The 24,236-nt window shown below is 46.0% G+C and overlaps 1 protein-coding gene across 1 annotated transcript in view; it reads right to left on the bottom strand.

The window, feature by feature from the left end:
- Positions 1–11,072, bottom strand: part of LOC121275357 — a 35,120-nt gene extending 24,048 nt beyond the window's left edge. The window contains exon 1 of the mRNA XM_041182870.1: positions 11,034–11,072. The gene's annotated coding sequence lies outside the window, so the exon portion shown is untranslated. The remainder of the gene's footprint in view (positions 1–11,033) is intronic.
- Between the last annotated feature and the right edge of the window lie 13,164 nt (positions 11,073–24,236).

The following is a 24,236-nucleotide window of genomic DNA, read 5'->3' as shown; positions in this document are numbered from 1 at the left end:
GGGCAGGCGCAGAGCCAATCACCGCCCGTGATTGGCTCCGCACCGCTATTTTACGTGGGCAGGCCAATTAAGGCCCATCCTGCGTGAATTGCGGCTCCCGAGAATAGCAGGAAGGAGCAGGCAGCGGCGGGATTCCAACGACCATCGGTTCCAATGGTGACTCGACGGCCTATTCAAAAACGGCTCAGGCAGCCTTCCAAAGGTTGCAACTGATGTCCCACAGGAGGATGTCCGACAACGCTCTTGGAGAGCAGGCCAGATGGGAGGGCAGGCCAGTGGGGCAGTGTGCCCCAAAGTTTTTGGATGAGTGCCTCACTGCCCTCCTTGAGGAGGTGGCAGCACGCCGCGATATCCTTGTGCCAAGGGACGGGAGGAGGAAGCCCCCCCATCTGACAAAACGTGCCTGGGAGGAGGTGGCAGAAAGGGTCAGCTCCCACCATGTGGTGAGATGCACCTGGGTGCAGTGCTGCAAGCGGTTTAATGACCTCTTGCGATCGGAAAGGGTGAGGATCATGTTGGCATGGGTCACTTAGCACAGCGGCCCCACAACCCCCTCCCAACGCAGAATTTTGTTTTTGCATTCATTCATCCATGGGATGTGGGCTTCGTTGGCTGGGCCAGCATTTATTGCCCATCCCTAGTTGCCCTTGAGAAGGTGGTGGTGAACTGCATTCTTGAACCGCTGCAGTCCATGTGGTGTAGGTACACCCACAGTGCTGTTAGGATGGGAGTTCCAGGATTTTGACCCAGTGACAGTGAAGGAACGGTGATATATTTCCAAGTCAGGGTGGTGAGTGACTTGGAGGGGAACTTCCAGGTGGTGGTATTCCTGTGTGTCTGCTGCCCTTGTCTTTCTAGATGGTAGTGGTCGTGGGTTTGGAAGGAGCCTTGGTGAATTCCTGCAGTGCATCTTGTAGATGGTACACACAGCTACTACCGTGCGTCGGCAGTGGAGGGAGTGAATGTTTGTGGATGTGGTGCCAATCAAATGGACTGCTTTGTCCTGGTTGGTGTCCAGCTTCTTCAGTGCTTTAGGAGCTGCACTCATCCAGGCAAGTGGAGAGTATTCCATCACACTCCTTTTGTGCCTTACAGATGGTGGACAGGCTTTGGGGAGTCAAGAGGTGGGTTACTCAGCGCACGATTCCTAGCCTCTGACCTGCTTTTGTAGCCACAGTATTTGTATGGCTAGTCCAATTCAGTTTCTGGACAATGGTGACCCCCAGGATGTTGATTGTGGGGAATTCAGTGAGTTAATGCAATTGAACATCAAGGAGCAACGGTTGAATTCTCTCTTGTTGGAGACGGTCATCACCTGACACTTGTGTGGCGCGAAAGTTACTCGCCACTTGTCAGCCCAAGCCTGGATATTTTCCAGGTCTTGCTTCATTTGGACATGGACTGCTTCAGCATCTGAGGAGTCGTGAATGGTGCTGAACATTATACAATCATCAGCGATCATCCCCACTTCTGACCTTATGATGGAAGGAAGGTCAATGATGAAGCAGTTGAAGATGGTTGGGCCTAAGACACTACCCTGAGGAACACCTGCAGTGATGTCCTGGAACTAAGATAACTGACCTCCAAAAACCACAACCATCATCCTTTGTGCCAGGTATGGCTCCAACCAGCGGAGAGTTTTCCCTCTGATTCCCATTGACTCCAGCTTTGCTAGGGCTCTTTGATGCCACACTCGATCAAATGCTGCCTTGCTGTCAAGGGCAGTCACTCTCACCTCACCTCTGGAGTTCAGCTCTTTTGTCCATGTTTGAACCAAGGCTGTAACGAGGTCAGGAGCTGAGTGGCCCTGGTGGAACCCAAACTAGGCATCAGTGAGCAGGTTATTGCTAAGCAAGTGCCGCTTGACAGCAGTGTTAATAATCCCTTCTGTTACTTTACTGATGATTGAGAGTAGACTAATGGGGCAGTAATTAGCCAAATTGGAATTGTCCTGCTTTTTGTGCACAGGACGTACCTGGGCAATTTTCCACATAGCCGGGTAGATGCCAGTGTTCTAGCTGTACTGGAACAGCTTGGCTAGGGGCGCGGCAAGTTCTGGAGCACAAGTTTTCAGCACTATTGCTGGAGTATTATCAGGCCCCATAGACTTTGCACTATCCAGTGCCTTCAGCCATTTCTTGATATCATATGGAGTGAATCAAATTGGCTGAAGACTGGTATCTATGATGCTGGAGACCACCGGAGGAGGCCGTGATGGATCATCCACTTGGCACTTCTGGCTGAAGATTGTTGCGAATGCTTCAACCTTATCTTTAGCACTGATGTGCTGGACTCCTCCATTAGTGAGGATGGGGATATTTGTGCAGCCACCTCCTCCAGTGAGTTGTTTAATTGCCCATCACCATTCACGACTGGGATGTGGCAGGACTGCAGAGCTTAGACCTGATCCGTTGGTTGTGGGATCGCTTAGCTCTGTCTATCACTTGCTGCTTATGCTGGTTGGCACACAAATAATCCTGTTTTATAGCTTCACCAGGTTGACACCTCATTTTTAGGTATGCTTGGTGCTGCTCCAGGTATGCCCTCCTGCACTCTTCATTGAACCAGGGTTGATCCCCTGGCTTGATGGTAATGGTAGAGTGGGGGATAAGCTGGGCCATGAGGTTACAGATTGTGTTCAAGTACAATTGTGCTGCTGTTGATGGCCCACAGCATCTCATGGATGCCCAGTCTTGAGGTGCTAGATCTATTCAAAATCACACAACACGATGGAGGGTATGCTCAATGTGAAGGTGGGACTTCATCTCCACAATGACTGTGTGATGGTCCTCCTACCTATTCTGTCATGGACAGATGCATCTGCGGCAGGCAGGTTCGTGAGGATGAGCTCAAGTATGTTTTTCCCTCTTGTTGGTTCCCTCACCACCTGCTGCAGACCCAATCTAGCAGCTATGTCATTTAGGACTCGGCCAGCTCGGTCAGTAGTAGTGCTACCGAACCACTTTTGGTGATGGACATTGAAGTCCCCCACCCAGAGTACATTCTGTGCCCTTGTCCCCCTCAGTGCTTCCTCCAAATGATGTTCAACATGGAGGGGCACTGATTCATAAGCTGGGGAAGGGTAGTCCGTGGTATTGAGCAGGAGGTTTCCTTGTCCATGTTTGACCTGATGCCATGAGACTTCATGGTGTCTGGAGTTGATGTTGAGGACTCCCAGGGCAACTCCCTTCCAGCTGTATACCACTGTGCCACCGCCTCTGCTGGTCTGTCCTGCCAGTGGGACAGGAAATACCAGGGATGGTGATGGCGGAGCCTGGGACATTATTTGTAAGGTATGATTCTGTGAGGATGACCATGAAAGGCTGTTGCTTGACTAATCTGAGAGACAGCTCTCTCAATTTTGGCATTAACACCCAGATTTTACTGAGGAGGACTTTGCAGGGTTGACAGGGCTGAGATTGCCATTGTCATTTGCGGTGCCTATGTCGATGCTGGGTCGTCCGACTGGTTTCATTCCTTTTTTATGTCTCTGTAGTGGTTTGTGGATTGCTAGGCCATTTCAGAGGGCATTTACATTGCTTTGGGTCTGGAGTCACATGTAGGCCAGACCAGGAAAAGACAGCAGATTTCCTTCCCTAAAGGACATTAGTGAACCGGATGGGTTTTTACAACAATCGACAATGTTTTCATGGTCATCATTAGACTTTTAATTCCAGATTTTTATTGAATTCAAATTCCACCATCTGCCATGATGGGATTCAAACCTGGGACCCCAGAGCATTACCCTGGGTCCCTGGATTACTAGTCCAGCATCAATACTACTATCCCATCGCCTCCCCGAGTCCTGACCTGAAGCCTGTTTTTCCTGTCAAAGCAGCTCTGAAGAAAATTGAAGCTGTCCTGTTCACGCAAGCAAGTAGCAGTAAGTTTAAAAAGTAAATTACTAATAACTCGCATTCGTGAGCCCACTCACCCCTCTCCTCCCACCCATGGATGAGGTTTTTAAAAATGTGGGCTACCCGCCTGCCCGTAGCACCTGTGAGACACACTGAAAATCTCACAGGCAGCTAGAAATCGCTGTCTCAAGGGCCTTAAATGACCTATTAATTAATGGCGGGCACACCTTAGAAGTCATAGCACGCCCACCCTCTGAATTATCGCAATGGTGCGCAGTGATGTTGGGATGCACGCCCGATATCATTGTGCGTCATTTTACGTGTTGGCGTATCAGGCCCCACCCCTGCATGCTGATGGCAAATTTTGCCTGGTAACTTTGTTTCTATCTTTACAGATGCTACCGTACCTCACTTGTTCCTGGCATTATCTGTTTTTATTTCAGATTTCTAGCATTCATATGATTTTGATTTTTGCTTTAAATGTAAGAATGTAAAAAATAGGCGATTAGAGCCTGTTCCATCATTCAGTATGATCATGGCTGATCTTTTACCTCAACTCCACCTTCCCGCATTATTCCCATATCCCTTAACCCCACTTCATATGCTAAAATCAATTGATCTCTTTCTTGAATATACTTAATTCCAGTTCCAAAGATCCACAAGCATTTGAATAAAGAATTTCTCCTCATCTCAGTCTTGAATGGGTGACCCCTTATTCTGTGACTGTGACCCCTATTTCTGGAATCCCTAGCCATGCAAGGAAAAGACCTTCTCAGCTTCTAACCTATCAAGTCCCTTAAGAATTGTATATGTTTTGATGAGATTACCTCTGATTCTTCTAAACTCCAAGGAATATAAGTTTAGTCTACTCAATTTCTCCTCATAGGACAATCCCTCATCTCAGGAATCAGTCTATTGAATCATTGTTGCACTCCCTCCATGACAAGCTATCCTTCCTTAGTTAAGAAGACCAAAACTGTGCACACTATACCCCAGGTATGGTCTCACTAAGGCCCTGTACAATTATTAAATTATTAAAGGTGCTATTTCTGGCACCTAAAATTCTTTGTGGCATTTCTTAACAGTCTTTGGATCCATTCTGCAGCATTTCTGAAGTTTTAGTGTAGTACATTGTAAGGTCCAATTTGGTTGTTCAATGTGCACCTTTCTCAGACTTATCTGTTGTTTGCTGAGGATCATATTACACAAGCTAACTAAAAATTAACTGGCCTGCTGTAAATATACAAACCAACACTACAGGTTGGGGTAGTGGCTACCAATATCAGCTCTGACTTGTTCCACGTCTGGCAACAGGCTTGATGATTTAATGACTTCTTGCTCACTCTCCATGTCTGCTGTTGTATGACCTTTGACCTTTCTTTGATCCTTGACATAATATTGAGAGGCAAAATGATTACATTTCCTATAATTTAGTAAGCTCAACGTGGGATATCTTTCTTCTCATTGTTCATCCAACCCATAGCATTCATGTATTGATACTGGAGCCACTATATCACTATCCATATGCTTCAGTCACAGCTTCTGTTAAAGCATGGCCTGTGTCTAAGTTTTCTACATTTCTGATGCACTCTTTAGCAAGCCGTACAGCTGTTCAGTTGTTTAGGCATTTTACTAAACCAAATTCTGTTTCACCAAGGAGCCTCTCCCTCACATGTAGCTCTTGAGTTTCACACATGACCTTAACGCTTATCAAAGCTTTATGAAACCCCCAAATTGCAGCTAGCTTCTCACAACTTCAGTTAACTGACCAATTTCTGCAGCTGCACCCCAAGCTCTTGGTTGTAATCAGTGCTCACAATTTTGATTAGTTTTAGGATCACTGTACTCTCATTAAAGGTTTGCACTACCTCTACAAAGGTTGGTTTTTCTGTAACTCCAGAAGATTGTGTCCTCCTGTATATTTGGTTATCCTGAGTACCTATTAACAGCAAAAATGTTTTCACTTTCATATTTTCATGTATCATCTCAGGTTCTGCATACAGCAGCAGTTTTTCCCAGAATTTCAGACTCCTGTGGAGACCATTGCCTCAGTTTCTAAGCTTCATTGTTTCTTCTTAAGTGTTCCAAAGCGGCAGCTCCTGACGCTTCCGTCATCCTTAGTGCAAACTTTGAAAAAATATATTAATATCTTCTATAGAATTTCTGTGATGTTTAATAGGCCAAGAAATTATTTCTAACTTATTTTTCATTTTCAAGCTTCAAGTAAAACTTCCCTTCAGCTATGCTGAAGCGATAAGCAATATTAGTCCTTTCGATCTCTTCTACTTTTCTCTGATTTATACAGACTCACTTCATTGCTAGCATATCTTGCTTGGCTGCATTGTTATATCATTAAGAAGACACAGGGCCTGAAAGTCTCTGGAGGTTTTACTGATCTCTTACCAGATTTGTGGTGGGAAACCTGAAAACCCCCTAGGAATTTCAGTGCTAGTGTATCTGTTTACAATTAAGAATATTCAGTAGCTATGACCACATGGTGCCCTCCTGATCTCCTACAATGATATTGGTAGAAGGTTAGTGGAAACCCCAGAGACACAGCAGGAAGAGTTTTTATTGATGTGTCTCCAGGATTTTCAATGATCTTCCACTAAAATTACAGCAAGAGGCTGGAGAACTCCTGCGCAAATTCTACCGCCTTCTCACAAGAGCCTTCATACCTGAGGCACTGCTCCTCAGCTCTCACAATGGTTAATTCCATTTTGCCACATCTAAGACAAGATGAGTGGTTGTTCAGCAACTGGTGGTGTTCTAGATGTCTACAAGGAAGCTGGCTGCCAGTTGTTGTCATGGAGAAATCCACCTTGTTGCAGGTTAAAGTTAAAAAGGAAGTTAAATAAAAAAGGAGATTGTAAAGGATTACAGATGTGCAGCATTCGCTCAATTTTTGCATTCCGTGCTGTATTCAAATCAGGCATAATAAAATAGTAAACATTGGACAGAGTAAGCCTTTCAGGTGTGCCCTTGCTCTATGCCATGCCTATGGAAAAGCCAGACTGCAGGAGGCTGAGACTGGTCAGCCAAAATTCCCTCAGTCCACCCATATCACAAGGGATAGAGGAAAGGAAACGCCTCTCAAATTCTTTTTTAGCACACACTAATTGATGAAGTAATACAGGAGAAAATCCTATGAGTGGCGTACTGTTCCTTTATTTATAAGCTTCTGTTGTGTTTCATATCAACGTTCTTGTGACTTCAACATTTGTCCAAAATGGACCAAACAAACTTGCCATCCAACTTTTTTGACTCCATGCTGTGCCTTAAAACAAACACTGACAAACAATATGCTTCATAGATGGTCTAACATTACCAAGGTTAGGGAGGAAATGTTTTAAATAAAAAAGGCAAACAATTGTATGTTACAAAATACATTAATAAAGTATTGGATTAAATGGGCATGTGCTTGGATCTACTGTCATTGTCTGCACTAAAAGGGTTCAGCATCAGATCACAATTTCAGGAAGCTGTTCTGCTGGATATTGACCTCATTATTGTCTTGTGATTAACTGCAAGCGATTGCTTGGCAAACCTGACTGACCACATCACAGCCATTAATCCCTCAGTGGTGGATGTGTATGCATTAACAACCTGGGAATGGCAGGTAGTATCCAAATAAAAGAGGGTTTATGGGGAAAAACCAAACCAAACCGCCTCTTAATTTTCTGTCTATAGAAGTATTGCATCTGGTGTACAGTTCCATTGTTCATAAGGTATGTATTAGATTGGGAAAGGTTGCCGTGTTTCCATAGGTACAGGGCACTCTGTTTGGCTTAAATTTCCCAGGAAACAGTTAAAAACACCTAGTAGGGGAAATTGATCCTCTTTGTATCGAAAACAAGGAAAAAAAACTGTTGATTTCAGACCCCTGACATACCTCTGACTTTTTTGTTGGTCACCTAAAAGAGAGTTTGTGATCCTTGAATAGGTTAATGGGAAGCCTAAGGCCTGTATAGGGATATTTTCATAAAACTCAAAGCTGCACTACTCTGCTCATTTTTTGGAATGTAACACAGCCCAATAAGAATTCCAGTGAGGAGCCATTGGAGGCTACCAACAAAAAAAAGAAAAGTAAATGATTTTTAAACTTTCCATTATGTGGAGCTGGAGGTGGGCAGGAGTGCTCCATTTAATTTAATAAGACCCCTGAGGGCCACTTCCAGCCTGTGATCAATTCCTCCCATTCTTCTCCCTCCCTCGCACAACCTAACTGAAGCCTTATTTGCCAACATGACAGCTGGCAAAATATTGTCCTTGTCAAACTGGTGAGTTGCCTCAGAATGCCTGATTGGGATCCACATCTCACTGGCAATTTCTGATCAGGGCCACGTGCAGTTATTTCAGGTCTGTAAATGGGCATTTTTAAATTATTCATTCATGGGATGTAGGCTTTGCTGGCTAGGCCAGCATTTATTGCCCATCCCTAACTATCCTTGAGAAGGTGGTGTGTGTTCTTGAACCATTGCCGTCCATGTGTTGTAGGAACACCCATACTGCCGTTCGGAATGGAGTTCCAGGATTTTGACCCAACAACAGGAACGGTGATACGTTTCCAAGTCAGGATGGTGTATGACTTGGAGGGGAACTTGCAGATGGTGGCCTTCCCATGTATCTGCTGCCCTTGTCCTTCTAGGTGGTTGAAGTCACAGGTTTGGAAGGTACTGTCAGAGGAGCCTTGGTGAGTTACTGCAATGCATCTAGTAGATGGTACGCATGCTGCCACAGTGCGTCAGTGGTGGAGGAAGTGAATGGTGAAGGTGCTGGATGGGGTACCAATCAAGTCGGCTGCTTTGTCTTGGATGGTGTTGAGCTCCTTGAGTGTTGTTGGAACTGTAATCATTCAGGCAAGTGGAGAGTATTCCTTCATACTCCTGACTTGTGCCTTGTAGATGGTGGACAGGCTTTGGGAAGTCAGGAAGTGAGTTACTCTCCACAGGTTTCCTAGCCTCTGACCTGCTCTTGTAGCCACAGTATTTATATGACTAGTCCAGTTCAGTTTCTGGTCAATGGTAACCCCCAGGATGTTGATAGTGGGGGATACCAATTTCTCGCCCTTAAACTCCACTGTCTTAGAAACCATCCCTGACAACATTTTCTCCAAAATCCAGCCATATTTAATTATTTTTCTATGTGATCAAATACCCATAGAAATAAAATTTCTAACATAATAAACAATTTAATAATAATAATTGAATAAAAATGAAATAAAGCACAAGTCTCCCCTGTCAAATGATCTAACATCTACCATTTAACTTTCATCAGCACTGACATCCCTTCTCTCAGGCACTTTGTACTTGCCTTTCATTCCCTTCCTGGTATTTGCTTTTGATTTCCAGCTAGCGTGACTTTCCTGTTTCATATTCATTATTGACTCCTTTGAAATACTGCAAACATTTACAGTACATATCAACCCTACCAACTCCCCTTATAGTGGAGAGGCAACCAGGAACCATCGAATATAGAGCAGGTGCATTACACAATCTCCACTCACGTTAATGTACTAGCTCAGATTTTCTAATTGATATTAACTTACTGCTGATTATAAAATCTCAACCATTGACAATAGCCATTTCCATGAAAACTTGATATTCTAAAATCATACCTCATTCTTCCCAATTGTCCTCAAAAATATATTGATCAGTCGGAACACTTCACAGACTATCATTAAATATTTTGCAAAGAATTATACTATTGCACCTTCACATCACAGCTGTCAAAACGTGAAAGTATATTTCTGCTCGTGAGAGCAGTATTTTAATTTCCAGCGCATTCGAAAATTTTTCTTTCATCAACGAGAACATGAAAGACCTAGATAATTAGGTGAAGGTAATCTTCACTTGGGCACTGAACTAGTGGAGTGGACCACATGCCTGACCATTGAAAAACACGCCCACTTTACGTCCCATTGATTTCAATCAGTTGAGCATCAGGCAGATTCTATAGGAAGATGGACCTTCCACTCCAGCAGATTCCTACCCAGGTGGTGAAGGTAACAATTATTCCATGTGTGTTGCATGGTATAACACACTGTCATACACTCACATATCCTCCAGCCCATTAAATGGCACCACACAAAATCTTTACATTTATTAATAATGCAAATTCTATAAAGTTTCTATTTATGCCTCTACCATTACAAAACAGTGCATCCTCTGATTTACCATGGGCCTTATCACTAAATATTGGCTAGTATATGATTAATGAAAAGATAAAATGAAGCCATCGAATGATTTTAAGCCTGCAATATTATCTCATGGTTGAGAAAATCATGGTTAAAAGGTGGCCAGTCTACATCTCATGTTTTATAATGTCATCTAAGCCCCCTGCAGTGAAAACAGTCTCGGTGATCTGTATATAATCATATTAATTCATTGCTATGAGCCAAAATTCACTAACACTGAATGAAATCTACTTTAGCTTCTGGAGTTCGATTCATGAGTGTCCAGAGACTGGGTGATAACTATGCAGGGTAACCATCATACTTTCCAGGAAAATCTCAGCAGGTCTGACAACATCTGCGGAGAGGGATACTGTTGACGTTTCGAGTCCGCATGACCCTTCATCAGAACATCAGACCCTTCTGATGAAGGGTCAAACGGACTCGAAACATCAACTGTATCCCTCTCCGCAGATGCTGTCAGACCTGCTGAGTTTATTCAGGTATTTCTGTTTTTTGTTCTAGATTTCCAGCATCTACAGTATTTTGCTTTAATCATACTTTCTAGTCTGGGTTTCTGAGACAAACCTGCTCTTAGCTTACTGTTCTCATTAGGGTGTGGTCCCAACACAAACCATATGTTGGTTCTTGATAAAACCTATTACTTGTATGTATCAGGATGTGTAGTTGTAGTCACCAAGTAAAAGTGCATTAAATGTTGTATGGCTTTGGAATCCAGTGTTTCCTTATAAGCCTCTTCTTTATGACTCCAACACCTATATGACCATCGCTTTCCATCTGAATCAGGAACTTGTTTAAATACTAAACAGTGAAAAAGTGCAAATTCAAAACAAAGCTATACAGCATAATCTACATTCAAACATTTTCTTTGCACATTCATGCACTACTTCTCACAAAAATGAAAATGTGTCTAACGTCCACAACACAACAGAAAATGCATGTTCAGTTTGTAAAAAATATCCTGAAATATCTGTTGAACTAACCTTGCCCATTAAACAACCTAAGGTGCTACTCACAGGTACTTCAAACGTAAAGGTGCGGGCTTGCTCAGCAGAGGTCAGTGAAGCAGATCCTTTACAAGGGAAGACTTTTTTCCATAAAAAGAGTCAAATGGAGCTGATCATTTGCTCAGTATTTCAGAAGGCGACGACAGCACAATTCACCCTTCAGTTTGTAGGAGCAGGAGTGTCACCTTGTTCTGATAGTATATTTGTTTAATTGTAGTGAAACAAAGGGAGCATTTCATCCACCAGAAAAGGTGCTGTATCACGCATTAATTATTAAACCAGCTGAAGTTTCTTACTTGATGGACCAAGTTGAAGGAAGAGAATAGATTCTGTACCTGAGGTTTAGTCTTGTTGAGTAATGCTGCTTTGATTATAATCTCCCATGGTTCGGTTTCCTACGCACCATCTGCATTTGAATTTAAAATATACGTTTGAGACTGTTTAGCATTGGATTTGCATGACCTCTCATAGTGCTACATTTAGCTGAAGTCATTGGTTATTAAAGCACCATGTGACTGGAAATCAAAATAAATGCCTGCATTTGCACGCTCACTAACCAGTAAGTCCTGTTAACCCCTTACTGGCCTCTCACTCTGGGGAACTTTTTGACAAACACAAAATACTAGTTCAGCAAAGGATTCATTATTATGTTTAGTTCTGGGTCAGTGTTATATTTGGGCTTTCTCCCAACTTGAGTTAATTTGAGTTTACAGCAGAAATAATGGGTGGATTCGTCCCAGATTTGCACCAAGTACGGTAGCAGGCAGGGAAAACAATGTTCCACCCAACGGCCACAATGGTGGCTTCTCACGCTGTATCGTCCCAAACATGCTGCATTAGTTATGCATTCAGGAAACACGCCATTTCGATGGTGGGCAGGCTCTCATTCACTCTCCATGCCATCACCTCAATGCTTCATCATGTTGTGCGCCATATTTAAAGTGCAGTCGCGCACACACACCTCAGAACTTCCAGCCCAGGACTGCTGCACAGGAGACAGGATGGCCCTGAAAGGCAAAAATACTGCAGCCCCCAAATTTAGTGACAAGCCTCTTGAATGCCTTTTGGACACAGTGGAAGCCCACCATGATGTCCTCTACCCCTGCTCTGGCCGCAGGAGGGGCAGCGGCATCACCAATCCAGCTTGGGAGGCAGTGGCCGAGGTGGTCGGCTCCCATGCCCTGCAAAAGAGGACAGCCGCCCTGTGCGGAACGAGGATGAATGGTCTCATCTGTTCCATCAGGGTAAGCCACTTCTCATCACTCTCAGCTCACACACTCTCAAACCCACCACACATCCACAGGGACCTCACTCACTGCCAGTTCAAGGGACATCACCATTCACTGTCTCACACACACCATCATTGACCTCATCCTGTCCATGGGACCACTCACCACCCACACAAGCCAGACATACTTATCATCTGGTCTGGCAGGCGCCATGCTTACACTCTCTCCATCTATATTCATGCAGGATAACCTGGTACACAATAGGGAGAAGTTGCAGACCGGTGGAGGAATGCCTGAAATCAAGGTGCTTAAAGACTTCGAAAACAGAGCCATCCAGCTGACAGGCAAGGATCTAGACCATCCTTGTGCTGATGGTGAGGTCAACGGTGCTCAACCAAGTGAGGATCCAGGAGTGCAACATCTATCAGACAGCCATGCTGTGAGTAATGTGTCCTCTTTCACAGGCCACTGCTGTGCACTAATTATCTCTGCTTGCTTTCGCTGGCACATCTGCCAAACAGCCGACAGAGTCCACCATCCAAGTCCTCGACTCAAGCCCTGAAGAAACCTCCGAAGAGGAATCTGAAGGCATCCTCATTGAAGACCCATCACAGCGCTCACCCACACCTGCCACCAGCATAGAGACACATACCTTGATGGGACCTAGCTTTAGAGTAACCTTGGGAACACAACCTGGGAGCACATCGCACTTTCTGATCCACAGGAGATGATGGCAGGGACATCACAGATCCCCGGCACTTGGGGCTGCATCTTCCGGTCGGTGAGCTGGGGGTGGGGCCCACTTGCTGATGCATAAAATGACACGGGGTGACGTTGGGCGTGCATCCTGATGTCACCCGCGTCATTTAGATTTTCAATTTGGCGGGCGCGCAGCCGAGTCAGCTGTGCGCCCGCCAAACTGTCAACGGCCACTTAAGGCCTTTAAAAAAGTAATTAACCCAATTAATGGACCTGGCCGTCCAACCTTAAGATTGGTGGGCAGGTGGAGACCGCAGGCGGCCTTCAGAAAATACATGAAACCTCATCCCGCCTGTGTATAAAATGTTTAAATATAAGAAATTGACATGCCCCAGCTCATGTGATAGTGCCACATGAGGGGACATGTCAGGAATATTTTTTCCACCCTTCCAAAAACTTTTGAAACTTCCACCGATCTCCCTGAGGCGGCACTTAGCCTCAGGGAGATCTGTGCGCTCTTCCGCACACATGCGCAAAAAAGCGCATTCCCGGCTCAGGGAATCTCCCCCCCAGCCCGCACAGCGCTTCCGAGCAGATGTCACGCTGGGCAGACCTTAATTGGCCTGTCTCAGGCCAATGTAAAATGGCAGCTCGCCCCCAATTGGGGGCGCCGATCCGGTACCTGCCCGCTTGTGCCCGCTCCTGCTCCCGCACATCTTCCCCGACGGGGGGAACATGCTGCCCTTGGAGGACTCCTGGAGGCCGGATATTTGTTGACTCTGAGTCAGATGAGGAGCCTCTGGACTCAGTCATATCTCAGTTATTGGAGCTGCAAAGACAAGCTCGGGAACATCAGGAAGGGATGTCCGTTGCACTCCTCACATTGCAAGGCGTGATGGAGGAGTCTGCCCACCTTCAGGCTGAGGAGATAGTGCCGGCATGCCAATGCATCGAAGTCAACACTGGCAGCATGGTGGCCACCATGGGGATTTTGGTCCGGGATGTCGCTCCTGCACTGCCGTGTGAGCTGAACTCCATCGCTGAAGCCATAGTTGGCCTCCAACAGTGTGTACGCGAGAGGGGTGTGGGGCAGCCCGATCTCACTCCAGCTACCCTTCTCCTCAAAGAGTCAGCCAAGGGCCTTCGGGCACCCATAAAGAGGAGGATCAGCAGGTGCACAGCCCGGGCCATCCATCCAGGTGACTCCAGGAGTGTCTGGCCCATTTGAATCCCCTCTTCCAGTGACCCTAGCAGCTCCAGCTCCACAGGGCAAGGAGGGTGCCACTGCCACACAGCAGGACCCTGAAAGCAGGCCAGGGCCCTCCAGGATGGTCTCAGCCTTCCAGAGGATGCCCGTCAAGGTCATCACAGACAGGGTCTAGCAGTCAACAGGCTGCCTCCACCTCCACTGTGGATGTCGGGGGAGCACCAAGATATAGCGGCAGCGTTAGGAAGGTTAAGAATATGTAATTGCACAGCCTGGGCATAGATGCTAATCACTTGTGCATAATGTTCACTATTTAAATAAACTCTCAAGAATGTCTCTCTGCCTATAGCTCCTTGTTCTGATGAGCAATGTTCATGTCACTCAGGTGTGAAACCTTTCTGCACAAGGTAAAGCAGGAGTCTCACTCCAGGACTTCTTCCCTGTGCTCTGTGCAGACTTCAGACCAAAGTGATGGTCCAGCTTCACACTCCCTGGAGACATGACTGATGCCTGCACCTCGCTGGTGCTGGTCATTGCTGCCAGAATGTGGTACGCAGGCACCACAGAGTTCCATCATTCTCTCTGTGTGCTCTCAGCACCTTTAAAGTGGGGCTGGCCCCCATCTCTTCAACATCTGTGACCTGTGATGCTGTGCTCCTGAAGGAGTCAGGTGCTGAAGATGGACAAAGGATCAGGTGGTTTTAAAGTTTCTTGGCTGAGTCTCCATGATATACCCCTGTTCACAGAGCGCAAGCCAGCTGCCCTCGGCTAGACAGGAGTCAGACATTCATAGAGGCTATGTGAGGATCTATGGAGTGTCCTCACTGCATGTCATCTTCATCCTACTGCAATTGAGCGACTATTAGGGCCTCCATTGTGTCTCCATGACAGGAGCATTATCACAGAGGGTATGTGCGCTGCCATCAGCCAGACTGGAGTCAAATATTCATAGATCCAATGTGAAGATCCATGGTGTCTCTTCACTGCATATCATCATCATCCCCCACTTAATCTAGCAGCTATGAGGGCTTCCCAAGGGCCTTCCTCGTCTGGCCATTGCCAGGGCCTAATTGTCACCTTTGAGGATCTCCTCACCCTCATTACCATTGACATCCTCCTCATCGGAGGAGGCTTCCAACTCCTCCATTTCCTCTTCAGTCAGCTCCTCTCCCCGTTGCAGCACCAGGTTCTAAAGGGTTCAGCAAGCAGCAACGATATGTGACGTCCTCTGTGGACTTTATTGCAGGGCTCCACCAGACTGGTCCAAGCACCAGAACCACATTTTCAGCAGCTACGGCCTCTGCGGGTAGCCTTTGTCCCTGAGGAGCCAGCCCTGCAGCTTCTGTGGATCCTGAAAGATGTCAGGGATCTGTGACTGGCTGAGAATTTAGGAGTTGTGCATAGTGCCTGGAAACCTTGTGCAGACCTGCTGGATGCGTTTGTGGTAGTCGCAGTATATGACCGAGGGGTGAAAAACTCTGGAGCATTTGGTGGCACTTTGATGTCCCTGCATTGCTTGAGTGGGCAGATAGGCTAGAGGCCCAACTCCACGCATGTCAATATAGCTGTGTCTGAATTGTCTCAGATGTGGAGAAATGGTCACTTTATACAAGGTTTTCCTAATTCCCTCACCCCGTATGTTCTTGTGCACTACCTTCAACTGCAGGGCAGCCCTTGCCTGCTCCCCCTCCGCCTCACCCCTACCCCCAAAGTGCCTCATTAACTGAAACTTGCAACATTATGTATGATCTGAATGGTGATAATGTGCCACAGGTCTAACTTTTACACTTTATCAGGATGTTATGTCTGTAGGCAGCATAAATTGTCTCATAAGATGGCAAATAGCATATTATCAGACCATATGGTTCAGACTAAAACTAAGTTGGAATTTATTTGCAAATGGGAGAACTAATTTGAAGCAGGAGCCACATAGCAAATAATGAACAAGTGTTTAACTTACACGATACTCTAACTGTTCCAAAAAAACAAGAGCCCAAATTCATTATAGTTCTTTGTAAAATCTTGTAACAGTCTTTGTTGAAATGATTCACGAATGATAAACCCCTCTTCACTCCTTCAATACCGAAATAGGTCAAGGCAGGATGTTGAAATTTTCAAGGGAAATTAAGTTCATAGGTAACTTCACAAAAGACATGTTATTTGGTGCAAACTAATGAGCAACTCGGTACTTGTTCGAGTCTTAGCAAAACCTGAAATAAAGCACACTGGAATCTAATATAAAATGGTGGGGCAGCCATGAATGTTGATAGGCCTGAAAACCTCCAATACTGTCCTGGTACTAAAACAATATTGAAGTGGGATGGGTCAGAGTTTTATGTGCCTAACTTTATTGGAATTCCTGAGATCAGGCAACTGGCATTTTACTAGCAGGTGCCTACATCATAATTGATGCACCTGAGGGAATTTGCTGGGTGGGGGGAGGATGGGGGCGGTGGGGGCAGGAATATCAAAATGACAAACTAATAACTTTAAAGCCAATAAGTCTGGATAAAGGTTGAGGGAATGTAAAATAACCTGTCCCTTTACAGCTGCTGTTTATTTTGCAGCAGTTTCTGTAGGGACACCAGCCTTAAGCAATCCTGTGTATCTCACTTTTGCCACTGCGAAATCCTGAATGCTTGCCTGCTAAGGGTGTGTAGTACATTGAAGACACCAAAGATGAGACTAGAAAGAATTCCAGCACGTGAGATTATCCGATCAATCCCACCTCCATTCCTAACATCAGGGTCCAAGATGCCAAATCTACTCACCAACATGGAAAGACCACAGAAAAAGGATGCAGACTTGGTGTAATTGGGTCCTATCAGCAATTACATTTCTTCATCCCTGCGCAGTCTGTTAACTCATATCAGTTCACCCACATTACTGAGGAATTCTGCGACGAATCGCCGTATCGTCCCAAACCCATCACAATAATTATGCATTGCCGGGAAACACGCTGTTTCCATGGTGGGTGGAATCTCATTCGCCCGCCACGCCATCACCTCACCACTTCATCACGCCAGGCACCACATTTAAAGTGCAGCCGCCTGCACCTCTCAGTGCTGCCAGCCCAGGACTGCCACACAGAAGACAGGATGGCCTGAAAGGCAAGATGACTGCAGGCCCCTGCTTCAGTGATGCATCCCTTCAGTGCCTTTTGAACACTTTGGAGGCCCACTGTGGTGTCCTATAACCCGGTTCTGGCCTCGGAATGGGAGCAGCATCACCAATCCAGCATGGGAGGCAGTGGCAGCAATATCCTGCAAAAAAGGACAGCCACCCAGTGCCACGACAGGATGAATGGTCTCATCCGTTCTGCCAGGGTAAGTCACTCTTCTTATCACTCTCAACTCACACACTCTCAAACCCATCACACATCCACAGGGATCTTGCACCTCAAGAGACAATAACACCAACTCTCACACACACACCCTTACATCTCCATCAGGCTCATATCCTCTGGAGCTCCATCCTGTCCATGGCTCTGCTCACCACACAAACATTCCATGCTGTGCCATGCATCCCGCTCACACTCTGTCCATCTGTTTCCATGCAGGAGAAGCCTGCTTACAACAGCAGAGAGAGGTTCCAGACCTGGGGGTTGAGTGGCCCACATTATGCCCCTCACTCACTTTGAGGAGTGTGCCATCGCACTGACTGGTGAGGACATGGACCGTTCCTGCGGTGATGGTGAGGTCGGTGGCAAACGCCCTTGTGAGGATCCTGCACCACATCGCCCCTCTCTCAATGTAACTGTGAGTGCTCTCTCCTGCTTTTCACTCTGCTGCCATGCACTAATTATCTCTACTTCGGTTCACAGGGATCTCTGCCAAGCAACCGACACCCTCAGCCAGCCAGTCCCTCAGTTCCACCCACATCCTCACCTCCAGCCAAGACTACACCTCCTCCATTGAAGAGCTGGAAATAAACAGCCTGGAAGACCTATCACAGCGCTTACCCACACCCTCCACCAGCGCAGAGACACACACCTTGGTGGGATCTAGATCTAGAGCAGGTTCGGGTTCACAATCTGGTGGTCACTGCACAGACACATGTCTGCAGCAATTTAGACAGCATGGCCTTGATTCGTTATTTTGTGCGGTCCCCTGTCTTTTCCCCTCCCCCAGTCACCCGTTTCCTTTCCCCCATCACAGTTGACCCTTCCACAGCATAACCATCTACCTCCGCTCCATGACCTACCAGCCATATCCTTTTTCCTTCGGGGATGTCCAGGTGAAAGTGTACATTCCCTTCCTTCCCAAAAATCCCACTCCCATCCACATTCACCTCCCTGACCACCTCTTTCCACTCCCAGGGTCCATGTCTGCCTGAGTCCTCACCAACCACCCTCGCATTTCCACTGTTACCATTGACCCTTCACCCTCCCACCCTACCGCCTCACTCTGCCCTTGCTCAATCTCACCATTCCCTCATTCCACATCCACCCTCAGTTCAGTTCCCAGGAGACAGTCATGGACTCATCAGAGCCCTCCCTTGCATGTTCAACTGGACATTCACCCCTCTGGACATCTTCTCCCATTGAACCCCTCCCCCTCCCCCTTTGAAACCCTTCCTCCTGGAATTCCCCCCGCACCTGATCCACACCCCCCACCCCCCGCCCCCCCGTGGACTCCACTCCCGTTTACTCCTTACTTCCTTCCTGACTCCTTCAGACACCCTTACTTCTCCCTCCAGTCTTACTCCCTCCCTTCTCCACACGCCTTCCTCACCTCCCCCCTCCCCTCTTCACGCTCCTTCCCTCATCCGAACTCCGTCCCTTACACCTTCCGCCCTCCTTACACCTACCTCCCCAGTTGCTGTCTTCACCCCTGTTACCCCCTCTTCCCCCATACTCCCACCCCCTCCCACACGGCACCTTCATTCCCCCTCCCAACATGACCCCCATCCTGAAACCTCCATTCCCCCCTCCCAACCTCACCCTGAAACCTTAATTTCCCCCTCCTAACCTCACCCCACCCTGACGCATCTTCCTCTACCAGTTGAACCTCTCCCATCCCTCTGTACATCTCTCTCTCCCAAGCACAGCTGGACCTTCCTCACCACCCCCTTAACCTTGATCCATTGTGAGCAGACCTTCAATGATGACTTTCCAACTTTCATGAGTGGCTTCACAGCAGAGCCATGTCGATGAGAATCCTCCCAGCATGCCATGGATGTTCCTCCAGGGTCCTGTTGCTGTCGGGCTCCAGCATCTTCTGTTCCTCAGATGTCCACAATGTAAGCAAGGCCCTGATGGTAAGTCCTGACTTCTGCGTGTTGTACTTGTCAAGACGTGATCTACACCGGCATGTTTTCCCGCTGACGTGGACAGATGATCCAGCAAGGGGGGATGATGCTGGTAGGTTGGCCTTATATTGATAGCTGACATGTTACAATGAGGTTCCCAACGTCCCATTGCGGGAAATGCAGCCCGCCATTGACGAGCTGAGCGGACGATTGCAAACTAGTTTTATGATGTCTTGAAACTGATTTCTCGCCTTCTTGTCATATTGTCTGATCATGCCACCGAGCACGCCTGACGCCATCGGGCACGGAAAATTCCGCCAATGAGTTTTGTCTTCTTTCCGTCCTAGTCTACACACTTGCGGGCATTAATATTTAAAAAGCATGATCATTTCTGATGCAATTCATCTATGACTAAAGGCAAAAGTATCAGTCTAGGGAACTGGCTGGAAGCTCCCCCCCATCACAAGCCACTGCTCACATAGGAGTGTGAATATCCCCACACAGCTTTCTACATTGTTCTTATTCCTGATACCATAAATGGCTCTGTGGAGCTGATAACATGTCCTCCATGCAGCAACACACGTGCTGGAGATATGCAGATGTATGTGCCTATGAGCTGATGTAAACGGATAGTGTCAGCTTAGCTCACGCGTAAGTTTTTGGAAATCACTCATGATGTGTAGAACGTTCTAATTTCAGCATCTGTAGCCAATGAAGATCTGTTGGCTACTCATTGTTTCCCAGCTGATTTTCCAGAGTGAAAAGCATCAGGCACAGGGACTGGGAAGTGGGTGGGTAGGAGATGTGGCAAAGTGGCAGTGGAGCTAAGAAGTTTTTTTTACAAAGCAGCTTCTCTTTCAGTGCCTGTTGCAAATGGGAGTTATGTGGGAGAAGTACTGCTCTGCCCATATGGAGCAGCCACCTAATTTAAATTATATTTAGGGCTTAAAGAACCTTGACCAACAATTGTGAATAGTCTTACAGCTTCCTTTACACCCTTTACATCCTTTATTGCCCCTGGATATCAAGCACTTTGGACATTCCCAGTTAAGTCTGAAAAAATGATGGTGGGCCTTCCCCTTGAATGGTTGCAGTTCTTTTGATGATGTTGCTCCCACAAGGATGGTGGGGCATTGTTGAGTCAGGAGGTAAAAGGACACAAGAAGTAGGAGCAGGAGTAGACCACACGGCCAACAAGCCTGCTTCACCATTCAGTACGATCATGGCTGATCTTGGGTTTCAACTCCATTTTCCCGCCCACTCCCATATCCCTTAATTCCCTGAGAGACCAAAAATCTCCATCCCAGTCTTAAATGTATTCAACAATGGAGCATCCACAATCCTCTGGAGTAGAGAATTCCACAGATTAACAACCCTTTGAGTGAAGTAATTTCTCTTCATCTCAATTCTAAATGATTAGCCCCTTATCCTGAGACTGTGCCCCCGTGTTTTAGATTCCCGACCAGTGGAAATAATAGGCAGGATCATCCCAGATTTGCACCAAGATTGGTAGAGGACAGGAAAAATGTCGTTTTACCTGCTAGCCGCAATGGCGGGTTTTCGCACCGTATCTTCCTATTCCCGCCTCATGAATTATGCAGCTACAGGAAACACATTGTCTTGCTAGCAGGCGGCCTCTGATTTGCCCACCATGCCGTTACCTCGCTGCTTCCGCACACAGGGTGCCATATTTAAACAGCAGCTCTGTGAACATTTCTCAATGCTCGAAGCTCAGGAGGGCACTGGTGAAGACATGGCCCCAAAAGCCAAGGAGAGTGCAGGCCCCCCTGATTCAGTGATGCATTCCTGGGACACCTTGATGGGGTTGGGGAGCGGGGGAGCGCCCAATGTTGAAAGGAGGCTTATGCTGGAGGGAGGTGCTGAGCCCCCCCCCCTCCACCATCTCCCTGAGGCCTGAGCACAGTTAATTTTCAGGCTTCCCCACTGCCCCTGATCTCCTCCTACCAGCCTGAAAATTGAGGTTGGGCAGAAATGGCCCTTAAGGGATCAATAATTGGCCATTTAAGGGCCTCAATTGGGGCAACGGCAACTGGTCCTGCCCATCCCAGTGAAAAATTGCAGAGAGGTTGGGGCCAGTCATCCCCCCACTGCCTACAAGCCCACCAGCGGGGGAATGTAAAATCCTGCCCATAGTGTCTCGCTCATTGTGCCACCCAGTTCTGTATACTGTTAGATACATACCAAAATCTGCTATTTGTTAAAAAAAATTAGGGGCCATAACTATAAATCCATCAGGGAATTCAGGTAAACCTTCTTTACCCAGAGAATGGTTCGAATGTGTAACTCACCTATCACAAAGAGTGGTTGAAACAAATAGCATAGATGTATTTAAGGGAAAGTTAGAGAAAGACATGAAGAAGAAAAGAATACATCTCAAAGGATTAGACAAAAAAGTGTGGGAGGAGGATCCTGTGGAGCATAAACCAAAATAGACCAGTTGGACCAAATAGTCTGTTTCTGTGCTGTGATTTCTATGTAATTCTAAACAATTCTTTTTAATTTTCCCTGCTGTGATAAGTGTGATAGAAGGTGTGTATATGGCTGTGTGTTATTTTACAGCATTTTCAGGAATGTCTTTTATTTTATTCCGACAAAAATTAACTTGTTAACTCAATAACGTAAGAATGCAATTTCACTAAAGTTTCCTTTTTAAAGCTGGGATGTTGGAAACTGTCCTTCAGTTCCATTTGCCTATCTGTAAGAAGCCACGTGTCACGTTAATAACTCAAAAACACATGGCAAGACTTTAACCAAACTGTGTATGCTGGATTTTCTCTTCGAACCTCCATTCCTTTCAAAGTTAGGCAAGCATAGAACTTTTCCCATGTTTCAATGAATGACATAGCTATTCAAGAGTGTAATTTGAACTTTTAAAGTGATGTAATTTCATTTTCCTCTTGGTTTCATCCTGAGAGCACATTTTATGGTGTATACTAGACCATCTATCTGTAGACATCTTTACTTAAACATTAACTTGTTATTTAAAAAAGAATTGGATTTGGCCAGACATGATCAGAAACTTTTGTGTTTTGAGACTCTTGATACCTTGAATCTTTTGATGTTGCTCCTGCCAACAATTTAAGTGCGTAAGTTATTTTGAGTGCAAAGTAGGTGATAATGAATTTTGCAAGCAGCTTTTATACCAGTATGAGAGTAGAGTATTTTAACTTTGTTTTGTGATAATGGAGGCTGTGGCACAGTGGGTAATGCCTCTGCCTCTGTGCCTGAAACTTCGGCCAAGGAAGTTGCATTCATAACTTGCCAAACAAGTTGAATATCAACCTGCAAATCCTTTCAACATACACCCTTGACAGTTGATAAGAGTGGGAGAGAGATGGGGAGGCGCTGCTTGGCTCAGTTGGCTGGATGGTCAGTGCAGATTATATGGTGCGAATAGCATCAGGTTTGATACCAGTTTTGGCTGGGCTGGATTTGGATTGCCTCCTGGCCCTACTCATGGTGGAAGTTGTGGCACTGTAGGTTGGACCTGCCTTCAGGCAGAGAATTGAAGAAGATTGTTATAATAGAACTAGGAGAAATGAAGGTGTTGGACCCTGTACCCTGGTTTGTTGGAAATTAAGGATCCCGATTGCACTCTTGTTTCGGCGTGACCAAGTTGGTACCAAAGACAGAGAAGATCGGTAGACCATTCTCAGAAGAAACACATTCTATTTATTTACAAAAGGAACTTAGCAGCTACACTTGTGTGCTTACAACTCAAAACTTATTTTCTCTTCAGACTCCAGCTCAAGACTTCTCTACAGAGGTAGCGCGCGCTACTCTGCTATTAGATACCAAGATCCTGTGATCTTCCATTACAACATTCGTCTTAAAGATATATTACACATCAGATTACTACAGCAGGCCATTCAATCAATTGCAAGTAAAATCATTCTTGAATAAATCTATCTTGGATAAGTTATTTGCATTCATGAGGAAAACATCAGTCAAGCCACATTTAAGGAAAGCAACACTGGATCATCTTTTTAGTGAAGTGTAAGAAGGAGAGAGAACACACATTAGCCTGAAACAAGTGCCTGAATTATACAGCTAAACTTACCTCAAAAGTGAGTGCCAGCTGAAACACAGCCAAGTCGGGATGACTCAGGAGCCCTTTCAAAATAGCAGCCAGGACCCGATTCTGGGATTCCAACCCACATTCCCAGGGTTCCAGATTTCCTGGAGTGCATTTTAAGGGTGCAGGCTGGTTCTGGCTGGGAGCCTTAACCTCCTTTCCCAACCTGACTGACTCCATTGCAGAGATAGGCATGTCCTAGTTCTCAGCAATTTTTATAGAGTCGGGACATCTTTTCAAAAAGTTATGGTCATGGCACCTCAAAGGTGTCATGAACTGTAGTCTGCATGAGGGGAGCATTTGAAAGGTAAGTTCAAAATGTCCCCTCATGTGCTCCAGACCAAGGACTGCCTCCCAAACATCCCCTATGGACCCTCATGCCCCATGCCAAGTTATTCCCCCAAAACAACCCCTATGGCTCCTCATGCCCCCATGTCAAACTATGGCACTTCCATGCCCATTCACCTACTATACTCTTGTAGAACCAATGGACCCAATAGTGACAATAGTATGTGTAAATAAATGCTTCCTATTAAAGCCGTTATTCATTGATAACTTTCCACTTTCTTAAAAAAATATATTTTTACTATAGCACAATAGAATTGTCAATCATACAGACACTTTAAAGTATCAATAGCAGAAACTGCAAGCATTTGAAATCTTTTTATCTTGTGTAACTAAACATTGTGCATTTGACA

Source organism: Carcharodon carcharias, chromosome 1 (assembly GCF_017639515.1).
Source record: "Carcharodon carcharias isolate sCarCar2 chromosome 1, sCarCar2.pri, whole genome shotgun sequence".
Lineage (NCBI taxonomy): Eukaryota > Metazoa > Chordata > Chondrichthyes > Lamniformes > Lamnidae > Carcharodon > Carcharodon carcharias.
The sequence above is the reverse complement of the archived record's forward strand: the minus strand, read 5'-3'. Positions and strand labels throughout refer to the sequence as shown.